This window comes from Lepisosteus oculatus, chromosome 7 (assembly GCF_040954835.1).
Source record: "Lepisosteus oculatus isolate fLepOcu1 chromosome 7, fLepOcu1.hap2, whole genome shotgun sequence".
In the NCBI taxonomy this organism is placed as follows: Eukaryota; Metazoa; Chordata; class Actinopteri; order Semionotiformes; family Lepisosteidae; genus Lepisosteus; species Lepisosteus oculatus.
In genome coordinates, this window is record NC_090702.1 from 32,685,768 (window position 1) to 32,692,808 (window position 7,041).

At 38.4% G+C, this 7,041-nt stretch overlaps 1 non-coding gene across 1 annotated transcript; it reads left to right on the forward strand.

Annotated features, from left to right (window-relative positions):
* Positions 1-887: 887 nt before the first annotated feature.
* On the forward strand, positions 888-959 carry trnac-gca (transfer RNA cysteine (anticodon GCA)). The gene has a single exon. It is a non-coding gene; the product is annotated as a tRNA-Cys (tRNA).
* The last annotated feature ends 6,082 nt before the right edge of the window (positions 960-7,041 follow it).

The following is a 7,041-nucleotide window of genomic DNA, read 5'->3' on the forward strand; positions in this document are numbered from 1 at the left end:
TGGATTGTGGTTCTGCCGCCTACAATGCCAAAGAACTTCCCTGGCGATTGCGGGGACATTTTTATTTCATTTCAGCGTTAATTTGATTCTTCTAGTGTGTACAGATATTTTACTGGATTCCTATCTACTGTGTCTTGGAGTCCACTCACAGGATTTTGATTCAAATCATGAGCAAATTTAAGGAGGATTTCACTTTGAAACACAAAATGTGTCTGTCTCAAAATTCCCCCAAGTAGAAAAGTTTCCGGTTTTGGGGAAATTTCTGTATATGATAGCCAGATTAAGATACTGTGGTCACACTGAGAATGTGAAATGCTTCTGAAAGAACAAATAAAACCGATAGGACCCTTGCAGCTTGACAAAGCTTAGCGTGACAATGGCAGTACAGGCCTTCGTCACATGACCTCTCTTGAGGTTGTCCTTTGTTGCTCAAGGCTCGCATTTTTCTTTGGTATCAAGAAACATAGGCTGTGCTGGACTGTTTTACCTCCATTTTGTGTCGGGTTACACAGCTGGGCCTTCCATTGGCTTAAATGGAGGTAACCTGTCAATCAAGGTGAGCTGGGGGTGGAGTCAAGGGAATTTAAACCAGACACTATTAGCGGGGAGGAAGTCTTGTCTCTGTGGGTGAGGGGGTTGTTTTCTAATATTCTGTATACTTTTTTGTTCAATGTGTTTTTTCCTGCCATCCCTGGTTATTTTCTTCTATGACCATCCCTGATTTACCTGCAAGGTGGGGTTTCACACGTAGCCATCCTTGTGGGACATGCTCCAAGATCATCGTGAAAAGCCACTCTGCACAAAGTTATCCTTATTACTATTGCTTGCCTTCAGCCTGATTGAAAAGTTACCAATCAGAACACGTAGAGAGGCAACTAGTTCTGTGAGGGGGTATAGCTCAGTGGTAGAGCATTTGACTGCAGATCAAGAGGTCCCCGGTTCAAAGCCGGGTGCCCCCTTTCCACTTCCCCCAAGTGGCTTCTTCAAGATCTATTTGCAACCCACTGGATTTCCCGCTTGCGTAACAGTTGATATGTTCTTACAAGAACCGTAGGTTTGCAAAATCAAAAGGTGCAGCTGGTGTTGGATTGTGGTTCTGCCGCCTACATTGCCAAAGAACTTCCCTGGCGATTGCGGGGACATTTTCATTTCATTTCAGCGTTAATTTGATTCTTCTAGTGTGTACAGATATTTTACTGGATTCCTATCCACTGTGTCTTGGAGTCCACTCACAGGATTTTGATTCAAATCATGAGCAAATTTAAGGAGGATTTCACTTTGAAACACAAAAGGTGTCTGTTTCAAAATTCCCCCAAGTAGAAAAGTTTCCGGTTTTGGGGAAATTTCTGTATATGATAGCCAGATTAAGATACTGTGGTCACACTGAGAATGTGAAATGCTTCTGAAAGAACAAATGAAACCGATAGGACCCTTGCAGCTTGACAAAGCTTAGCGTGACAATGGCAGTACAGGCCTTCGTCCCATGACCTCTCTTGAGGTTGTCCTTTGTTGCTCAAGGCTCGCATTTTTCTTTGGTATCAAGAAACATAGGCTGTGCTGGACTGTTTTACCTCCATTTTGTGTCGGGTTACACAGCTGGGCCTTCCATTGGCTTAAATGGAGGTAACCTGTCAATCAAGGTGAGCTGGGGGTGGAGTCAAGGGAATTTAAACCAGACACTATTAGCGGGGAGGAAGTCTTGTCTCTGTGGGTGAGGGGGTTGTTTTCTCATATTCTGGATACTTTTTTGTTCAATGTGTTTTTTCCTGCCATCCCTGGTTATTTTCTTCTATGACCATCCCTGATTTACCTGCAAGGTGGGGTTTCACAAGTAGCCATCCTTGTGGGACATGCTCCAAGATCATCGTGAAAAGCCACTCTGCACAGAGTTATCCTCATTATTATTGCTTGCCTTGAGCCTGATTGAATAGGTGCTATTCAGAACACTTAGAGATTAGGTTGCTTTTACGTGGTGGTATTTTAAATTTTAGAAAGGTTAAATAATGGAGATCCTTTTCTATAAAAGAATAAAAGAGATTATCGTTCTTATATAACCTCGACTATAACTTTGCCATAATTCAGTGTTTCCTTGCAGATTTGTAGCTGTCTTTCTGCATGCCTGCATTAGTTTGGGTTGTTTATTTCTAATTATATGCACAGTGAATACTAGTTAAATAATTGAACATAAAATATTTAGAAAATCTAAATGTAACTAGAATAAATTAATTTTATGTTTTGCTGCAGTGTTGAGCAAATATTTTAAAAACACAGTTTTTTTGTAGTGCAGTGAAGGTTTGGTTTGTTCTTCAAACCAACATGCTTCTTTAATTATGAGAAACTGTCTGTGCTGTTTTAACCCGTGTTTGTGAAATATTTCCCCAGGTGCATAGATGGCTTGTTAAAATAAAACTGAAGCAGGTATGCAATGCATGCATTGCAAGAACTATTCTTTTTCTGGCTTTTTAGCACTCAAGCAGGGACTATAGACCTTCAGAGACTGAAGAAAAGAGGTACAGGTGATTAACGATGAAGGTAAGTGCCAGAGGAGAGTGTAAAATAAGTCACTGGTGAAGTAATGCTTTTCTGGTTAAGCTACAAAGAATACAGATGTGAGTTATGAATCTTTGCAAGAAGTGATTTACAGTAATCAAGCCTAGAGAACATAAGATCTTCAGTAGAGAGGACATGGTAAATTTGTATACTTTGCAAAGAAATTGCAGGAAACCAATGCTAAGGAATTTTCACAAATTGTTAAAGTGAGATCAAAGGTGACAACATACAGTATGTCCTTCCTAAAGGAGAAGGTGGAAGAATGTTTGAGCCATTACAAAACCCATAGATCAGAGGAGGAATCAGCTGCAATGAACAGAAGATACTGATTAGTGAGCTCTCTGGAATGATGTTAATCTATGTATTATTAAAAAGAAAAGAAAGAACAAGAGGGGCGAGGATGAAAGGTTCAAGGGCATATCCTGGAAGATTGATAGGCAGGAAGAAACTGGCTGGGAACAGTAAATGAAACATTTAGATAAGCAAGGGAAGGACATGGTTTACTGTTAAAGTTAGAGGAGATGTCAAGGCCAATCAGAGTAGAGGACAATAGCAGAAGCTCAGAAGAGAGGATCAGCTACAGACAGGAGGGTTGTTTCCATGGAAATACTCATTCTTGTAATGATAAAAAAAAGTCATTTTGAGTGTTAGATTCTGTCCACCACCGTAATGCCTGAGCCCCACAAACAGTTACCTCATCCAAACCTAACTGTTGATTTATGGTTTATAGATCATCGTCAAATATCCAGCCATACATTTTTCTGTGTATACTTTATGCTTATTCCCTTTATGGTGTTAGAAGGAGAAGAATAAATCATCTGATCGTCTGGAGCTAAAACAGCAGTATATAAATGAGCCTTGGCAATTATGTCAGAAATACAGAACAGCATTAACACTGTCTGGCATTATAAATATTTGTAACAACAATATAAACTATATCTTAATACATTAAATCAGGAAAAGGGTCAAACTTAATCACATATTTTTGTATCATACATGACAGTAAATTCAAGAAAGTTTGAATCACTTTTTTTTTTACATACATGCTTGGGGACATTTGATATTGTTTGTCAATGCTTTCAAGTTTTGGGATAAATAGTTAAAAATTCTCAAAATTCCTTCAAAACCTTCCTTTCCAGTATGTCCCATGTCCACCATAGTCCCACCACTCTAATCCCCATGTGTAGATTTTTAGATAAATTTAGTAAGTACATTATTATTCCTCCAGTGTGCTACTGATGTCCCTGTATATCTTCATCCTTTTCATTCACTTTCATCTGTCCCCACGTTCCAGTTTTGGTGAATGAGGTTTTGGAAATTTCCTTCATTGTAACCCAACATTTTTAATGTAGAATACTACTTGTACACATTCATCTAAGATGTTATTAATGCACAGATATTTTAAATGATAATTCTGAAGGCTGCCACACTCCCTAGGCCATGGGACACCAGATATTGTTGTCACCAGAGGTTTTACGGTTCCACCTCCTTGCCGCCAGAGGGCACCTCCAGCACTGGTTACAGTCCCAGCTGCGCAGCAGAGACGCAGACAACAAAGACAGCTGCGTTAAGTCATAGCCAATCACAGACTGCCCAATGTACCCTGGACTCCACACCTCCCTTTCTCAGCTCTATATAAACTGTGTTCACTATACCATCTCATATATATCTGGTTAGAGCTCTAGACTGCTCTTACGTATTTTTTCCAGGACTTTAATCCTGCTGCTTATCCTGCTTCTGTTTTATTTCAGTACTTGTTCACCCTTTTGGTCTTGATTTCTTGGTTTTTTTTTTCTCCAGATTACTGTTCTTCTAGTTTCCTTTTATTTCTTTGGATTGACTTCCTGGTTCCTGATTTTGGTCTGTTCCTGAACTTTGATTGATGATTAAGTCTTGTTGTGTAGGTTTAGTATATCCATTTATTGGTTCCTGTACAGGGTCAATTTCCCTGTTCCCTTAATCTGTATAAGCAGTCCCTTTACAGGAGGAGGTAAAACTTTAATGATATCCAATCTAATGCATTTCTAACATGATTCAATTAATAGACCATTACCATTATAAATGAGAAACGTACTGTACTGTAGTATAACTCTAGTTTATTTGGAATTCCGGAAGTCATTTTTTGTCATACCTCAGATTTTTGGTTACATTATATTTGGAGAATTAACAAGCTGTCCTAAAAAATACTTAAACACGAATTGAACCAGATATCTCAACTTGTTAAAAATGCTTGTGAAACTTTCTTTAAATGAACAGTAATGCATTCAAGATTTTCTTGGTTTCAAACTTACAGGTATAATTAGTATTATGGTGTTTCAATCAATCAGTCAAGGTTTATTTATCAATGCACGAACAGTACAGCATACAGCGGTGTTGTCGGCAATGAAATGCTTTATCTCGTTAAGAGGGATAGAAGAGTAGAAGGATAGAAGTTTAAACGGATTAGGTTAAATTATACAATTGCAATTAACAATACAGATTGCTTGAAAGTAACACAAGGAGATATGGTAGGATAGGAGGTATTCAGCGCTGTTCATATGTGTCCTGAGCGTGCAAAGTGACAAGCGGGAGCCGGTGCAATCTATCTGTTCAAGTAGGTTGCCTATTCGCCAGCGGCCGTTTGTGTAATTGTGGCTTTCTGCTGTGGTTGGCTGTTTAGCAGTCTTATTGTCTGCGGGAAGAAGCTGTTACGAAACCTGGTGGTCTTGGTCTGTATACTTCGTTATCGTTTTCCGGAAGGTAGTAGAGAGAACAAGTTGTGGTTAGGGTGACTGAGGTCCCTGAGGATAGACCTGGCCTTCTTGAGGCATCTAACTTTTTGAGGTAGCACGCACCCTGTAGTGTTTTGAGCCAGTTTCCCCACCCTCTGGAGTACCTTGCGCTCTCAGACGGTCAGTAGATATATTGAAGTGCTTTTTTACAGCTGCTCATTTGAATTTGATTAAATTTAAAGCGGATACTATTTTCCTTTGTGGCCAGAACATACATAATTATGATGACATTGGGCTTATCAGACTAGCACCTTTCAGTACATCGTGGCTATGCAAGCAGGCATAACCACTGTTTTTCTACTGCAGGTCCAGAGTTTGAGTCCACTGCAGGTCCAAAATGAGGCAGCCATTTATTTTTAAAGGTACTGTATACAATTCCCTTTTTCACAAAGGATAAATTACTGTTGAGAAAATGAACACCGCTGATACAAATTCACTAGATAACCTCATAGACAAGCCTTAAATCTTTTGAAAGTACATGAACAAGTTGAGCTCTGTGGCATAGATAACATTTAGTCAGTAAAAAATTGATTCTGAAATATGGCACAGTGGTGCATTGAACAACATTGTTGCCTCACAGCACTGGGTTCAGTTTCAGACCTGGATGATATTTGTGTGGAGTTTGTATGTTCTAGCCTTGTTCACATGGATGTCCCCCGGGAACTCTGATTTCCTCCCAAAGTTCATAAACATAGTGATAGGTTAATTGACTTCTGTTGTATTTTAAAATTGGCCCTAGTGTGAATGCACCCCTCGCTTTCTGGGATAGGCTTTGACTTCCCCGCAATCCTGAATTGGAAGAAGCAGTTAGAAAATGGATGGATGAAAAGTAAAATAGTAATCGAATGAGTTATGAAAAATAACGTATTTTTTTTTTTGCTTTTCTTTATTTATGAAGTACAATATAAAATTCATCTCTAAGGAAACTTATTGGTAACAATAAAAAATAATTTCATAGTTCATTATCTATGACTATTCTTTCATACTTGGTTAATCACATTTTTAATTGCACTGAATAAAACTAATAATGAAGCTGTTGGGGGGAAAGCATTTTCATTTTTGTTGCTTTCTGTTACATTTTTAATACTGTACCATTGTCATTTATTTACATGGGGAATAAAAGTTTTGACGGTTATTACTGTAGATATTGTGAAGGTAAGGTTACCCAAGAGAATTAAAATGGGCATTCATTACTCTAGGAATGCATAGTGGCCACACTGAAAGCTAGAGACAAAAAAATAACAGTTTACGGTTCAAGGTTCAACAGCTGAAATTTCTTTTTCTTCATACTTTTCAGTGTGGAAATTAAACTCGACTTGTTCCTTTGCAGCCTTTATTCTAACACATCTCCCCACTCGCATGAAATAAAATTATGAACTTCAAACACAACATCATTCAAAAACATTATCATTACTAAATCATTATGCTTGTATTTAAAAAAAAAGTATTAATGAAATCCCTTTTAAAAGATTGATTAGCATAAATGTGGCAGTGAGACTCATGCAGACATACATTTCCTCTAGTTATTCTTAATTGCAACTCCCTCCCACAAAAAAATACACCACTGGCTTTTACTGACCTTTATATACAGAGTTTGACAACCACACCTAGTGTGTTATATGCAGAAAGAAATTCCCTTTGGAATTATAGTTATGCTTTAGTGGGGGGTTTCGTAGCATTTTGTAGCAGTCTCGGCAATTTCCTTTGTCAGTGCTTAGTA